The following is an 18,007-nucleotide window of genomic DNA, read 5'->3' as shown; positions in this document are numbered from 1 at the left end:
TGAGAGTAAAATTCTACTTTTTGAGACTAAAATTCACGTTCGAGCTTGAGAGCTGCATATATTTACAACATACATGTTCGAGTTCGTGAGTAGACGTTCAAAAATAACTTGTTCAACTTTATGCTACGAAAATTCATACATAATCTCTCTATTCCTCTTATTTTTATTATTTTTTTTTGAACTTTTACGGTATAAGGATGTGTAAATTTCTATCGCGAGAGCTGTGCGAAATAATATTCGTAAATATATTACGGGCGTTTTAAATGTTTGGTAGTGAAACCGGTTTTTTACACTTAGCTGCTCAAAAAGAATTTTTTTTTTTTTTTTTTTTTGCCTTTTGTTACTTTTCATTTAAAAGAATGTGAACAAAAGAATATAAGAAAAAAAAAAAAAAATACTAAACACACATACAAAAGGAAAATGGTCTTATGAAGAAAAAATAATTTCTGTGTAATTTGAGCATAAACGAAATGAGCGAAAAAAAAAAGAAATCAAGCCAGCTAATCTGTCGGGGTAAAAGAAAGAATAGAAGGCTCTAGAGCTCTTACGACTTGAAAATGATTGAATGCGAACAAGCAATCCAATACGCGTTAAAGGAATGTAATATGAAATGTTTGCTTAAAAAATGGTAAATAATTTTAAAGTAATCGTTTTCTTCTCGTTTGAAAAGAAATAATGGAAAATTTCCTTTAAATATATACATGTATATATATATATATATATATATATATGTATATGTATATATATACATATGTGCAATGAAAGTGAAAAAAAAAAGATCAAATGAATATTAAGAAAAAATTTTTTACAATTAGCGTAAACCGGTACTTATTCTTGTTTTATTAAAAGCAAAAAAAAAAAAAAAATAAATAAATAAATCAAGGAAACAACGGATTGGTTGGTACTACTGCCTAGCAGTGAAAACAACAACAGCAAAAACTTGCATTTACTTACGCGTTGGAATAATTTTTAAATTCTCTACACATAGCGCTTAAATGAAAGACTAGCCAACATCACCAACACTACCGTAACTTCTATTGCTACTATTTTCTAATAACCTATCTATTCGTTTAGTACATGCTTAAAATTTAGCGTAAGCGTAAGCATAAGCAGTTCGCGATTTTTAAACGGTGAAAATGAAATAAATATTGGACGCTTCCTTAAATTGACATGAACACATGCATACAAATCTAAATCATATAAATAGTTAATTAATAATAATTAAAGAATTTTCATAAAATTCTCAAGCATTTCAAAGAAAAATCTAATGTTTCTTAAATAAATATTCATAATAGTAATCGTAATAAAAAGAAGAAGAAGGAGGAAAATTGTCATTTTTGTATTTTATTAAAACAAATAACAATAAACCAACAGAAGGAGAGTGAAAATCAAATAAAAAAGGAGAAAAATTTCCGAAAAATTTAATCGAATATTTCATTGTTTTTTTCTTTCATATTCGTACTTAAATACGCATTTGTATATGTGTATATATATAAATGCTTGTGAATTTGCTTAGATTGCGACTTATATTCAATAACAATTTTTGTCGGTCGTCAATCTCCTTCTTTAAGCTTAAGCACTCTACCGAATTTAATAAAGTATATGAAAGTGTGTGTCTGTGCGTTTGTATGTATACATATTTAAAATAAATAAATAAATGCTCATTTACTTAGTTCGCAACGTTTATATGAATAAAAAGGTAAGTTTACTTCTATTTCTATTATATATATACATATATACATATATATATATATATATATATATATATATATACGTAGGCATATGCATATTTTTGTTTAAGTATTTATGTAAGACTCACAGCTTGGTTTTGCCGCTTGTTTGATCTTAGTATTGAATTACAAAATGTTTACATTTGTACATATTTATAATTTATGGCATTTTTTCCCCAAAACACATAGAGACATGTATATAGTCACACACACACACGCACACATTTATGGGTTTCCGAATAAAATTTATCACTTTTAAAAAACTAAAGAAATCAAAAATGATCTTAAATCTGCTTTAAGGAAAATATATTCAATAAAAATTCCAATCACAATTTATATATGTATAAAATAAATGTGATTAAAAGAAACAAGAAAAGAAAAAGCATTTTTAACTTAAGCTTGGATCAAATTAGTTTATACACATCATCTCTATATAAAATAGTTTTGGTTGCTTATTGCGCGCTAAGCTTCGCCATATGCGATCAGTATCAGCTTCTAAACGTGCTTAACTTGAAAAGCGTTAAATGTTCACTCTTAAGCTAAGCTAATCTCTCTTGTGAAATTCATTAAATAAATCTACACGAAATTGTTAAGATTTTTGATGTGTCATTGAGCTGAGACAGGCGACTATCCTTGTTTTTACGTTTCGTCTATTCTTCCGACATAATTAGCGAGCATATCTTTTCCGCTCGCTTGAATTTCAAATATAAGGAGCGAAGGAACACAAACCTAAATTAGTTTTAAGCCGAAACTTTAAGAAAAAGTATTCTTCATATTTAATATATTTCGAAAATGAAGAAGAAGAAAAATGTTTATTTGCGATCTTTTTTTTTTTTTTTATTAACAAAACGGTAGAAAAAGCCTTCGTAAAGCTGTGAAAAAAGGTGTGCTCGTCAAGAGCGAAAACTTGGACTGCCAGAATGCTTCTTCCCGTTGTTTGACTAGTGTTCCGGCAACGCTGCTAGTTTTAACAGTTTTTCTTTTTAGTTTTTGAGTCATGAGAGCGATGGCAGGGCACGACCGGCGGGAATCGGTAAATACGTTGATATAATTAAGTCTCATGACAAAAAACTGTCAACTTTCTTAACATGCCTTTGGATAGCTAAGCGATGAAGTTATGCAGTTCGATTTTAGGTCTTGAATCAAAGCAAAATTTTTTTTTTTTGCTTTTAGGGTTGAAGGCTTTGTAATATTACAATACAATCCGCCTGAAATTATGCCGGAGAAGATAGCGTTCACGTTTCGATTTATTCCGGAAACTATTCTTTTTTTTTACACTCCTACAGACTGGAACGTTGCTGTACGCCGAATAAAATGTTATTGTTTTTGTTTATAAAACACTCAATCCGTCCCGACATAATGCGTATTTTTATGAAAAATTGTAACGATATTCAAAGATTCGTAAAGCTTGTATTCACCGATAATTAGATAGATGGTCTTCTACGGATGGAATGAATATGAATAATAGATTGAGTTGGACTAACTTTACTAATATTTGTAGATCGTGGAGAAAATTTTAATGTTCATGTTTACATATACTCCACTTGCGTCTTCTATTTTATTTATAGGCTCGCATATCTTTAAAAATCGCATAAATGCGGAAATTGATTTAGTTCCCTCCTATACATAGGCATGTTTATCGATTGCCTCCTTCTATTTGTTTCGAGAAAAATATTAAAATATCACTGCGCGATCTAGTATTTATGAGGGTTGATGTGTGACCAGAAAGCGCACGGTAGATAGTGAGAGTAAAAACAGTGTTTTTGTCGCCCATCACTTATGAAATTAAAAAATGAGTGTATATTTTTTGTGTACAGCATGAATCTATAAAAGGTTTAACCTCAGTAATGTTTTATTCTTCAAACACTTGTATCTAATTTATTTACGCATATTCCAAACTGGGTTGTTTAACATCTAGCTTTAAAGTGTAAATAGATTATGGATCCAGGCATAAACAATTAAGAATTCCTCACTGAAATTGAAGGAATAGTTTCTTCATTATTTTCGAGATATTAAAAAAAAACAAATGAATATATGATTAGAGCTGTTTGCGATTTGCGTCGATGAGATATTTTTTTTAGGAATTGAAGAATTAAATTAATAAAAACATTAGATTTACGCGGAAAAAACTTTTCTTTGAAAATGAAATAACGTGAAGAAGAAGTGAAACATACTTGGCACTAAAAAAAAAAAAAAAAAAAAAAAAGAGAGAAGAAACGATTAAATTTTTGCAATCAAAAGTTTGCTTCAAACATATGTACTATTATTGTGACGAAAAAGTAAGACAGATAGCGCGGATTGAAAGACATCTTTGGCAAAATTCAAGTCATAAACGTCATCGGTGCGCTTGGTTTTACTATGGCGGTGTAATAATGATTTCTGAATAATTAGGACGTCATAAAACGCCATATTACGGAAGATGAGTTGTGGATGTACGCATACGAGCCGGAAACAGCTGATCAATCAAAGTTGAGCCAAGACAGAAAAAACCGTTTTCCCCGATTTGACTATGAATTTGGTTCCACCTGGCCAAACTGTTAACAAGAAATACTATTTTATTGTTACGTGTCTTACGTTACGTTAATTTTTGGACACAGTTCTATATTATGTATTTAAAATATATGTATAGGTGTAATATATTGATATTTCCTTTAAGACGAATTTTGTATAAATTGTTATCCCTAACTACATTCATATTAGTTAGTTAATAATAATCCATTTATAAAGGAATTACTTCCCATAATCGTCGGCATAATTTTTTCTAATCGACAACATTGATTATATAAAGCTCTTAGTTTATTTTGTAACTGGTTTTAGCGTTTTAGCAATCATTAAAGCACTTTTGCATTTAGCGCTGAGTTTTCTATCTCTCACAACATGCTGACAAAAGGACAAAGTAAGAGTCAATCAACGGATATGCTGACTCAGATTATATTCTCTTTAACTTTTATTGAGTAAGTTTTTGATTTCGTCAGAGATGAAATCATAAAAATTTTTAAATTAATAATACTTTTTACATATCACTTTTTCACATTTTCATTTACTTGCTTTGCAAATTCACGCTTTTTACCCCTAACTCCTTAATTAATTTGCAAAAAAAGGCATAAGAAAAAAGTGAAAATTAAGTACTTGGAAGACGACAAAGATAATATTTTAAGAGAGAAAAAAAAAAAATTTAATAATTTGTTATAATATACAGCCATTCCTTGTATAGCACAATTAATTTATACCGTCCTGCACCGTTGAAACCTGGTTATACGAATTTTTTTTTCTTCATTTTATTATTATAATTATTAATTCATTCAATCATTCATTCATTCATTCACTCATTACTATCATTATTATTATTATCATTATTATTATTATTATTATTAGTTTAGTCAATGAAATAAATTCTAAAACTAAAGTCTTAAAGTATTACATACATAGAGAGAGTTAGTCGAGATGCTTTGTCTGCTCGGCTATTCAGGCGAACTAATTGAAAATAAACTATAACAATATAGAATAATGTAATTTAAATTTAGATGCAATTTGAAAAATATATGAAATATGAAAACGTGAAAAGTTCAGTTGATTTCAAGTTTTTATAAAAAAATAGAAAAAAAAAAATATGAAATTCAACTTAATAATAAAATACGAAAACTTAAAATATATTCACAAAATAATTTTCATTAAAATTTACAGCGAATCTATGGCTTTGTTTTTTGCTCAAAATTGATTGAAATTGGATATGGAGTTTCTCATAATATTCGTTTAGGCTTGATCGGTCGATGAAAGTAATAGTTGATGACAGCAAAGTTTGCACTTTAACCGAAAGATCAACCCTATGCGGCCATTTGGCAATCACAACATCGTGTCCTAAACCGTGAACAACAACAATTTTGCAAAATATTTTACACGCATCACTCAGCCTGAAATATATTACAATTTCTAAGATCGGCGACCCTCAATCATCTATTTATTTGCTTATCTGTACGCTCTGTACGAAATTCTGAAAATGCAAAAATATTGAAAAAGAAATTATGAAAAATTGACAATATTGAAATCTAAAAGGGGCTGAGTTCATTCATACTGGTTGGAAGTTTTTGTAAAGTTTCATAAAATAGAGACTTTATTTCTATTAAATTTTATTAATATTTTCATTAGGATTCCAATTATAGCAACTAAATGGCTCAATGTTCATTTTGTTCCATTGTTCTGACTTTTGGAAAACCTAGTCCCGACGGACCATTCAGAGGATTTCGCCCTGTTGTATTGTGCACAACACGATAATGATCATATAGAAGAAGGGAGGCAGATAGCTAGATAGAAAGTGACCGCAGCCAGGAAAATGAACTGATATTATCGCTTATATGATTTAGAAGAGTGACAATGGTCCCGCTCTCAACAGGAACCGAGAGCAGATATACAGATCTGGCATATTTATATTTAAGTTGCTTCCATCACGAAACCGATCTGGACAAAACGTTATCTCCTATGGGTTATTTCGAGTCTAAGGAATGGAAAAATCTTAGCAGCTTGAAATCTATACAGAATATATTATGTCATGTTCGTGGGACAGAATGGTAAATTTATTCATTAAGGGCGATCTCTGTGAGCGATTTTTTCTCTGTTTCACGCATCTTAAACTTAAACTTATAAGCCATGTGTCAGAGAAATCAGAGAGGTAAGGTTTTTTTTTTTTGAGTTGAGTTAATATGTTAGCAAAAACGTTGAGAAAAGGTCTGCGGCGATATTGAATTGAGTGAGAAAGTACTCAAAAGTTTATTCAACAATAAGTATGAATTTCCGCATAGATTTTTGATTAATGGGCTTTCGAAGTAATTTGTACGATGCATTGGTCGGCATTTAGCTGACACTTCTTTTTATCCTAAGTCACTTGTGCTATGAGGGCGTATTAAGGACGAGAAGGATGGGAACTAGATCCATCTTTTATTATACCGAGTTATTGTACAGAATCACTTCCTGGTGTGTTCCTGAGTTTGTCCGTCTATTTGTCCGCCTTGTTCGAATGATTGGCAGCACTTTTTCGATTCCTTTCAGTAGAATGCTTTATTTTGAAAGGTCATGATATGAATGAATAACTAACTGGATTAAGCTAAATGGTGTGGGGAATTTAATGGTGGGACGTGGTCCCCTACAGTACTTTTACTTGTTTTGGAAACCCTTTTGATTGAATATGTATCTCATTTCTTTCATTCTCTGAAGTCTTAAAAGTTTAGCATTCATCCTTAACTGTGTAATGATTTTCAAATAATATCATTCAACTTTATAGAGAGCAAGAAAAAGAAAAAAAGAAAGTGTGAAAAAACCATTAGAAAATCAATTCGGAAAATTAAATGTTACATTAATTATTTTATCTTGCTCATCGTATGCGCAAAGTTGACCTGGTAAATATCTTATTTCCATTGAACTGGACAACTTAACGCCATATAACGTTTGAGCTTAATTTATTATAAAAATCCGTTGCAAAATATTTCAGTTATAAACGATTCAGACGAAGTACGTTACAATTAATTATTATGGATTAAAGAGCATGCAAAATTTACGAATTTGTTAAAATATTAAATTAACAGAGATACAAAACTCAAAAAAAAAAAAAAAAAAAGAACAGGCAAGAAACTCATAGTTGCCTTATAGCAAATCTTGGATATTCATCTCTTCAATAATATAGGAAATGGTTTTTGTTAATTTTGATTGTTTTAGTTGCTTAGTTGATCAAGATACTTTGACAACTTAATTTTTCATACTTATGCTTGGTCAATACAAGATAGCTTTCTCGATATTTGACTTGAGTTGGTAAGTAATTGCCGAGGGCAGTTTTCATACTATTGCAAGCGTCTATGCGAACGGTAGCTATTCACGAATTTTATCTGCAATTATGCCATTAAAAAATGTTTATTTAAATTTTTGCCATTGGAAGAATTCTGCTCAGGAATAAAAGACGGACGGATAGAAAAACATGGCGAATCCGATATGGAGTTTTACTTAATTCGGCCAACTCTTTACACTATGTCATAAATGAGGTTGATAAGGCGAAAGTTTGCCACTGTGGGCAAACCATTGGGTAGTGCCTAGAGAATTTTTTGTAATGTAAAAACTTCTTCTTCTCAACTATTCATGTGTATAATTACTTTACATAAAGATATGTTTTGTTTATAATATTTTGTAAAAAATTCTCAAAAAATTCTATTTTAACTATACTTTGACCAAAATTTGGTTGGTCTGGGTCTTTGCTATATATACAATCCGCCTTCATTCTACTAAAGCTGGCAGATGCCTCTCTGTGCAGTTATGGCTAATTGTGAGTTGCCTCCATATTACGAGTATGCACAGAAGGGAAGCAAACAGCTCTTATGCAAAATTTCAGCTTCCTGTCTTCACCTTTGTGACTGTTGCAATTCCACAATGATTATGAGCCAAAATGATGCATAGCGGTGAAAATAGATACATGGAAGACATTAGCCGTTCTAGAGGTAAATATATTCCGTATAAAATTTACTCAGTCCGCGCCATGAATTTATGCAAAGATGTAACATATAGAGCTTTCGAGGTAAATTTGAGAGGAATGTGTGATTAATATATCTATCGTTCGAAATCGTATAAATATCATTCCGCAGGTAGTGTAACTCCTAGCAATAAACTACAGTTCAAGCTGCATAATTATACGTAACATAAACGACATTTGTTTTCTCTCCTTCTTCTGGACTGAGCGTGCGATTGAATCATGAAATGATGTGAGCACTGTACCGAATATATTTCGCGAGCTTTGCTAACAAGCTACATATCTCGGCTGTTTAAAGGAAACTTCGTAAGCTCTAAATAAGATGAACAAATTTTTTCAAAAATTACTTTTGTTGATTATTATCATTGGAAATGTCGGAGGTTCCTACTACCATGCATGATCACGTGATGTACGTGCATGTACAGTACCATAGACGGCGCGAAATATTATTAATTGTTTGGTTTTGTTAAAATGGTTCACCACATCTCATACAATTAACTTTCATCCCACAAATGAACCACACGGCTGCCCGAAATCAACGATCGATAATGACGAACTAGCAGTCAACGTTGAATCTGACCCGCCTAAGAGTGCCTTGGAATTTGATGTTATTGAACAAACAATATTAACTCATTTAGCTCATTTGTTGTTGTTATTTCTACAAATCTCATCCTTTAAGGCCGGACGTATAGTTTGGGTAAATGTGGGATTTAGTCATTCATGTAGGCAAAGGGGCTGACACAAATTTGCAATACACAAAAAACATTTTTCATTAACAAGTTACAAGTTATGCTAGCAATAATTCGAAATACTGCGTAAACATGAAGTCAGGGACGACCTAAATAAACATAAACGATTTTTGAATATCTATTTCGAGTTGACGGCTTTTAAGAGCGGGTCTTTCTGACTGACATCGACATCGGTGAGATGAGAATAAATTTTTTTTTCCTTTTTTTATAGAAACGTTTTATTAGAAAGTCTATCTAGTAATAGCCCCATCGTTATATAGGTCTCCACTGCATATATAAATATAGGTAATTGTGTGGGTGGATAGATAGTTTACAGAACTTTTGTTGTCCATGCTTTCTTTTGAATTTTGAATTAAAATTTTCATTTTACTAAATTTGTTCGAAACCTTCTCTTTTTTTCTTTTTTTTGTATTTCATCGGCAACGCCCTGGAACAATAAAAAGAAAAACAAATCTAATTATAGGAAATGTGTTTAGAATGTCATAAAGTTAAACAGGAAAAAAAGTATAAAAGCAAACAGAAGTTTTAAACGCCCATTAAGTTAAGATTTGTTTTACGAAAGAGTCGAGCAACCATGGCTTGAGCACAACGGCTTTAAAGCTAACAAAACAAATCAAAAGCTTGACGTAATCACGAAAAAACCCCAAAAGAAAATAAAACTCTGATGCATTTAAGATAAAATTTATATATCGATAAAAATGAAAATAAAAAAAAAAAAAAAAAAGAAAGAAAGAAAGAGAAAAACCAAAACGTTTCTACGAAAAATTATTTAAAATGGAGACAAAACAAAGAAATAAAATTAATTAAAGTGTGGCCTGAAAAATTATGTGGTTAAAGTAGATGCTTTTACAGCTACAAAATGCTTAACAAACAGATGTCTTTTGCGGAAGAATACATTGCTACGTTGCTTCAAAGATTTCTAGGCCGAGTGTGGTTTTCAGGAAAACAACAACAACAACAACAACAACAACAACAACAACAAAATAAGAAATAAAAGAAATAAACATCAAGTTAAATAATTTGATATTGTCACGTTATGTTCCATATATATGTATATGTATGTATGTATATACCAGCACAAAAAATAAATAAGTATAATATATAAATAAGTATATAAGTAAGTATATTAATGTTTATATATATATATATATTTAATATATCATTTAATATATATATATATATATATATATATAAACTATATGTAAGGAAGTAAGTCAGTGAATAGAAACTTCTTCCCTTATATACCGAATATTTATTGTGTAAACTGAAAATATTATTTTAAGTGGTTGACATTCATACTACAAGCTATCCTATCGTATGCTATGCTATCGTATCGTATCGATTGACTCTATACCGATGGTGGGCATTAGTTTGTTACGTGCATACCCACCTAGTTAACCTGGCAATCAGACATAGATTTCTTATAGGCAAAGTTGAAAACCAAAAGCAAACAAAAAATAGAAATAAATAAATGAAAAAAAAGAAGAAGATTGTTCCCTAAAGATAATAAAAATTTCTTGTTAATTTTAAACTTTAATTTTGTTTTCTTCAAATTATTTGTTGATCGTGTTTTTTTGGTATTCTTTAGCATTTATTTCAAGGGAAATGCCAGTACGGCTGGGATTTTTTTATTTTGTTACTTCGTTTATGATCTGTAAGTTATTTTATAATTAAAAATTCTTTATTAGGTTAAGATGTTTAGTCAAAAAGCCAATTAAATAACAAAGATTTGCTAACCACCAAAGAGTGTTTATAAAATCTCCTTAGGCCGCAAAACGCAAATTGGTAGAGAAATATTTTTTTTAATTTATAAGCATTGAAAGCAAATGTCGGCGGTAAGAAATGTTCCATATAAAGTGAAATCTGAAACTTGCCCAACCATTTGGAAAAGACTTTCAGCTGGGTATGTGGCTCATAAGAATTCGATTCGTATTCGAATTCGAAAATGCAAAAATATGTATTTTCGCATTATTTTGTATCTTTTTTTTATACCCTTCACTGGTTGTGGTATAAGGGTGCATTAAATTTGTGCGCATATATGCAAAATTTACAAGGAGTAGAGATAGACCCATCCTTTTAAATGCTGATCGATTCAGAAAGTGATTGCAGGCTTGTCTGTTAATATGGCCGTCTTAGCTCTTATGTTCAATGTACGGGTCGCAGTTTTTTAATTTGCTTTAATGAAATTTGTGACACCGACGTGTTTTGGCCCAACAATGAACGCTCTTGAAGGGGGTTAGAAGAAGGGTAAGTGATCCTTGTTCGCTAACGGTGGCATCAAAACATTTCCCGGCTGTTATTGTCATTTAGGTGACGATGCAATGTTAATCAATTAGTCCTCGTACTATTTGCAAGACCAGACTTTAGTTAGTATTTTGAAGTTCTTGTTACAGGGCTGTTGCATTGATTTATAGAATCAATATTTAGTGCTGAGTAAGCTCGAAAGATTGGCATAGCAAAATTGCAAATATTCGATTAGAAAGACTTCAGATGAATAAAAGAATTTGCCTTGTTTTTCGTTCCATCGCGATATTTTCACACTCAGTGAAGATGGTCGCCGTTGTTGCGTCAGTTTCATTTAATTCCTGTAAAAGGTGCATTCGAAGAACGTACTAATGAAAGTAGAAATATATATCTCAAGATTTTGATTCTGAGATTCCTTCATGAACTTCTCAATGTCCTTGATGTCGGTCAAAGAAAAACTTTCGTGGCCTTGTGGCAAAGAAAAAGAATGATGGCTGGAGAGAGGTAGAATTGGAATAAAGAGATTATTAAAGGTAAGTCTCAGCCCTTATAGAATGGTTTCACGACAATTACATCCACATTATTTTCATTAATTTCAACGAAAATTCTAGCTTCTCGACGATAAATACACGAACCCATTAATAGGCATCGTCAGTTGTCACAGATTTCGATTACCTAAATGGTAAGAATTCATTAACTTCGTAACAGAATAAAAACTGATCATGGCAGACTTTTAGCACTATCAACTGAAACGTTTTGTTAAAGGTTTTGCAAATCTTCCGACCGGTTGTTGGTATGCAAGCAGCAGACAAGAAGATTGTTAATAGGGCTAAGTCGTTGCTCCAAGACCTAACAGCTCCTCCTCGATATAGACAAATCAAGGACGCCTTTCGGGTCTCTTGAATACTTTCCATTCTCTTACACACATACGCTATTCGTCGTAAGGTTTTTGCAACATTCTCAACTTTTCAGCGTTTCATTGCTTCTTTTTTAAACTAAAGCAAACTAAATCAAATGACTCATAAAATTTCTATATTTCAACGAGAGAAGGAACTCCAAAAGTATAATAAACACAAATGCAATGCAATACTTGCAATGTCTTTTCTAAATTTCGCACGCTACGTCAGCGCAGTGCTATCAATTTGCAGGAAATTATTTCATTGTGTATCTTTCAAACCTTATACATATTCTGTGTACAATAAACGCTGAACGTACCTAAATTAATGCATTTTGATAAAGTTATTAGCTAAGTTTAATTACTTGGGTCGATAATTTGAAAAGTTTGCAAATCGCTTTGCTGAGTGAAGATATAAATACAACGTCATAGCATCGAATGTGACTTGCGTTCGGAACATAATGTGTGCTATCGAATTTATAATACATAGATAGATAGGAGTTGTTATGGAGTTCATGTACTTAATCTCTTCTTTCTTCACAAAATATTTAATAATATTTTCTAGCTTGTTGTGTACCCTTTCTCTATATCGAAATAAGCTGAATATGCTTACGACACCGACCATGCCACAAAAAAAAAAAAAGAAAAACAAAACATACGAGATGTAAAACAGATTACACAATATTTGTTGGAGTTATTTGAAAAAATTTCTATGAAAACATATCCGGTTTGAGTGAAAGAGAGCATAGCTTGCTTTCTGAAAGTCAATTTATTTGGGAAAAAATTGGCATTAAAACGGTGCAGAAATGTTATAAATAAGCGAGAGAGAAAAGATCTGGAGAAAAATTTCGAATATAGGGTGCATTAAAATCGCTCGTTTAGTATAGCTGTGTTATCTAATCACAAACGATGGACTGAGAGCTTTATTTATACATTCACTTAGTCCATCAATGAGATCTACTTAGGACATGTTAAACGTAAGCATTCAATTAAAACCTTCCCGGATATATTGGAATCCTATAATTTATTATTGCTTTTCAAAAATAAAACTTGGCTGTGTGTCTGCTTCTGTCTTCTCTGGTTTTTTATTCATAAGTTTCAATTAATGTTGCTTTCCAGCTGTCACTACCGTTGTGGTATTACTTTAGTTAGCAGCCTTTAACAATTATAGAAAATTCAATGCTCACGTTGAAAAGGCAATGTTTGTATTTTCAAATTGATTTTTTCTGTTGATAAGGTTTTAAACATAAAACTGCACTAAAATTATATTAAAAGCTGCACCTCTTGTTTGTTTGCTTTTTTTTCTTTTTTTTTTTTTTTTTTGTATTTCGTTTCCCCCTATACAGCCTGTCTGGCGTTTCGCGTTTGTAGTTGGATTATTTGGCGGTGTGTGAAAGTCATTTGCTTGCTCGTGCACATACATAAAACAATAAAAACACAAACATGTGAAAAGGTGTTTAAAAATATTTTGTCAAGTCGCATTAATTGCATTGCATTTATTTCTATATATATATATATATATATATATTTCTATGTAAGTATGTGTGTGTGCGTGTGCGCATGTGTACGTGTTTGTAGATAGAGTTCACATTCATATTGTGACCCTTCAGGTTTAAAGAAACATAGGTATGTTTATTATGATTACTTAAGAGATCGTAAAGAAAATAGTGAGCAGTGAGAAGAGGAATTACGTAGCCAAGGAAAACTATTAACATTTTATATCACACACGGCACAGCAACATGCACCAATCTACAAATTTTATTAAAATAATGTAAAGAGAGAGGCTCAAGTTAGAATATTCTTAATTGCCGTGAAGATCTAAAGCGATTTAAACGTAAGTAAGACCGATTTTATTTGCTCTGATGCTCTAATGGCGGTATATTTCTCAAAGTCGAATCAAAATGTTACAATGATTTTGCAGATCAGTTCGTAACGTTTGATCTGCTATACATTAGAGCTGCTTTGCAATGTGAATGTTTTCGATTATAAGAGATATTCCGATAGGGTTCATTACGCGACAAGGGACCGAGATTATATTAAGTTTTGTTAATCAAGAACATGTTTCAGTGTATAAGGTATGTTGACGTAGAGCAAGAGTTTCGAGATCACTTTCTCGACGAAATGCTCAAAATCAAAACGTGAATTTCGCAGTTATATGCGAGGGATCGCATGAGGTTTGAGCATTATTCATCGTTCGCTAGTCAAAAGTTACATTTCCTCGTTATGGAAGCATTTAAGAAAATAGTAGCATTCATGAGCATGGTTTTGATGATCGGTAGTCTAGAAAATGCTCGCAAACTAGAATATGAAGACAAAACATTGCGAAATTCGTAGCTGAATCGAGGTTGGCTTGTGTGTGCATGTTGATGACATTTCGAAAGGCGTGCAAATCGAACCTCGACGCAGATCATAAAATTAAGAAAAATTCTTGAAAGAAATGAAAAAATTTTGAATTTTTGTTGGATTTAAAGTTTAGCAAAAAATATTCTAATTAACGTTATCTTAAGTTAGCACGCAATGCGTAATTAATTATGATTAATCTTAATTAAAGAAATAACTTTTTTTTTTTTTCGTTTTATATACTTACTTGCGGTGAGATGGATATCTGAAATTTGAGCCAAGACGAACATAAAATTTCCTTATTTGTTTGTTGTCTTTAAGAAAAAGTGCTATACAAATATGAAACCGAATTTTTGTGTGAAAAACATCTGAAATAATAATAACTTTTGTATAAGGAGGCCCTTGTTTTTTTCTACTTAATAGAGAAGCATTTCGTTGAAATCATTTTAAAAACATACATAAATATTATTTAATTGCTTTCATAAAATTATGTACATATTAAGTCTATTCCTATATATATATACATATATATATATATATATATATATATATACAGATATATTATATCTTTATGTGTAAGTACATACGTTGGGAGGTTTGCTTACATCGGTAATTTTTGTCATTTATTTTTAGAGTTCCAAAAGACTCCAACGATCACGGTCGGTTCACGTTTTATTAACACAACACAAACACAATACACACATGCATACAAATGTACGTATATACTTAATCACTCATGCCTCAGCTTGGCTGAATATATATATATATATATATATATATATATTATGTAGTTTCATACGAATGTTTACGCGTTTTTGCTTGCATACATCTACATATTAATGTCTTGTATGTTTGTTTGTTGCACATGTTTCACGTCAGTGAAAAAAACAAGCGAAATATTTTAATGTCTGCATGTATCAGCGCACACAAGTGGAAAAATACGTTCATAATTAATTTTGATTGATTTTCATGTTTTGTCGTTGGACGTTTTGACGCATATTTTTTCCCCCATTCCCTCCATTGTTCGTTTGTTTGTTATATGTTATATTTTGTTTACATTTTAGGTGAGCTCGTGTTCTTTTTGTTTTCTTCTTTTTTTTTTTTAATTTTTTTAAGTTGTGCGTTTAACACGCAACTAAAATCTTTGAGTTGTTTCTGTATTATAAACATTTCTTATTTCGTAATTTACTTTAAACTGTTTAACGGCTTGTTGTTTCTGTTTTTTGTTTTGTTATTAAAACAGTTTCTTAATATTTATCTACGGACTATCTTTACCCAAAAAAAAAAAGAAAGAAAAAAAAAATATATACATATATATATATATATATATTATGTAAAGACAATAAATTTAAATCCCTGTCCTGACTGTTAGATATACGTGGAGGGCGAACAATTTCCCTTTAAATCGAACAAAAAAAACCTTTTCAATTTTCAACATGACCGTAATGATTCGCTCCCAAAATCTCGAGAGTGACTTAAGTCTTCCTTTAATGATTGATATATAAAATGTTTCTTAAGCCATCTGATCGCATGGGTTTTGTTGACGCTTCGCTATAAAAATTGTCATAAATGTTACTTAGACTACTTAGATATAAAATTCATGAAAACATAAAAGTTTCGAGTTATTCAAGTTATGCTTTATGACTTTTTCCAAGTATGTTAAGATGTCTTGCTTTAGAAAGCAACCGCATTTGCATCGTCTTAGATCATACGCTGTTCCTTTTCCATGCATTTTGCTTCCGCTAAGATTTAAGAATACAAAAAACATCTGATTGCTTTACATATGATCGATGTTCCGCGGTGTCATGTAATGTATTATGTTTTGTCGTTCATTCGTTTCTATTCGTTTCTATTGGTTAATGCGATGAAATTAATGACAGCTGCTGTTTGTTGAGTGCAGAGTGAAGAATAGTATCGATCGAATTCGCAAATAAAATTGATGAACGATTCAATTATTCAACGTAACAATAGACAATTTGAGGAAATTTCGCATGTAATTGCAAAATTGAAATAACTTCATAATCGTTTTAGCAGCATGTGCTTGCAATGCTCATTCACCAGTTAACTGACTGTGTCTGACACAAGCATATATACGCCAGCATGATCCGTCCATCCGTCCTAGCCAAATTTTCTCATCAAATTTTTATCATTATGAATGTCTATTTACTATAATAATGTATTTTAGAAAATATATTTCTCCGTTCATTTAAGTCATTTCATTACCATCTAATATCATATTATATGTACTCTGTGTTTGACAGCGAGTATATCTCTAGAGAGGACAACCACAGTCAACTGTTTAATAAGCATTGTGTTGTGACCGTTTATCGTGCACTGTTCGCTATTCATTGTTTTTGCAACTTTCAGAATTCTATCATATTCAAGTGTCAGGTCATAGTTAGTGAAATTTTGAATTTCTTATTATTTTTTGATTAAGCTCAACATTTTTCCTTCTCTATGGTAAAAAAGGCATCCCGGCAACTACTAATGATTCGGTGCACGTTGAATTTCTAAATCTACCGGTTGAGCGTTCAAAAGGAACGTTTGGGTGTTAATTGCGGAACAAGGGGAAGAAAACGTGAAACATGATGAACGATCAAAGGAAATAAATTAATTTGGATATAATCAACATTCGATCATTGTTATGGAAGAAAATATTTTTATTTTATCAACTTGATCTGTTGGCATTCGAAGCCACGGCGTGTAAGGTATTATAGGTTTTTTTCTCTTGACTTTAAAAATTATGTTAAACTTGTGTAATTAAGGGGTTAGTGTGTGTATACGCATCTGCATTTGTATTCATGCGATGGTTAAAACACATAATTCAAGTATTTATTTGAGTATTCAGACACGATTTAACAGTTTGCGAATTCTATCACATTTCAAATCAAAATAGCATTTAATGAAAATCACACGAGCTCCTCTTCTTCGCCAGTGATTGTTTGTTATATGTTGCGTTAGCATTTTATGCTATTGTGCACGTGTGTGCATGTGTCTATGTATTCGTTTGTAATCATTAATTATTTATTTCAATTCAGCTCAGCTGCTAACAACTACATACACACATCGATTCATACATATACATTAATATAAGTTGTATATGCATACGTATGTATGTATATGCGGTGTTCTTTACGTCTCATGATACTTGCTATAAAGTTTTGTGTAGCAAGAAGCACACATAACGCATCGCACCCACTCATTAAATTCGTATACGATAGTAAAGTCTATACAGTCTAACTCGTCTATAGAGTATTGTGAACAGATATTCACTCACAGTTTATTTGCTTTCATTCTCAAATGTTTTCAAATGTTACATTGATTTCTTTACAATTGTTATATTCAAGTGTGCAGGTGTGCGTATGCTTGTTTATATATATATATACTTTTATAAAATATTTATGTTCACTTTAATTTAGTTTTCAATGCTCGTACATTGAATCGATGCTTTTCGATTTTAAATGATTATATGGCCTGCCCACACACGCACACACAATCAAACGTATACGCACGTTTACGCCTGGCTTTCAATGGACTTCGGTT

General features: G+C 31.3%; 1 protein-coding gene across 3 annotated transcripts in view; it reads left to right on the top strand.

Moving 5' to 3' along the window:
• The first annotated feature begins 1,427 nt into the window (after nucleotides 1-1,427).
• The window catches only part of LOC119637368 (cell wall protein RBR3), a 229,270-nt gene continuing 212,690 nt past the window's right edge, over nucleotides 1,428-18,007 (top strand). For all 3 annotated transcript variants that reach the window (XR_005247245.1, XM_038033349.1, XM_038033348.1), the window contains exon 1: nucleotides 1,428-1,699. The gene's annotated coding sequence lies outside the window, so the exon portion shown is untranslated. The remainder of the gene's footprint in view (nucleotides 1,700-18,007) is intronic.

The sequence above is a fragment of the Glossina fuscipes genome, unplaced genomic scaffold, assembly GCF_014805625.2.
Source record: "Glossina fuscipes isolate IAEA_lab_2018 unplaced genomic scaffold, Yale_Gfus_2 59, whole genome shotgun sequence".
Lineage (NCBI taxonomy): Eukaryota > Metazoa > Arthropoda > Insecta > Diptera > Glossinidae > Glossina > Glossina fuscipes.
The sequence above is the reverse complement of the archived record's forward strand: the minus strand, read 5'-3'. Positions and strand labels throughout refer to the sequence as shown.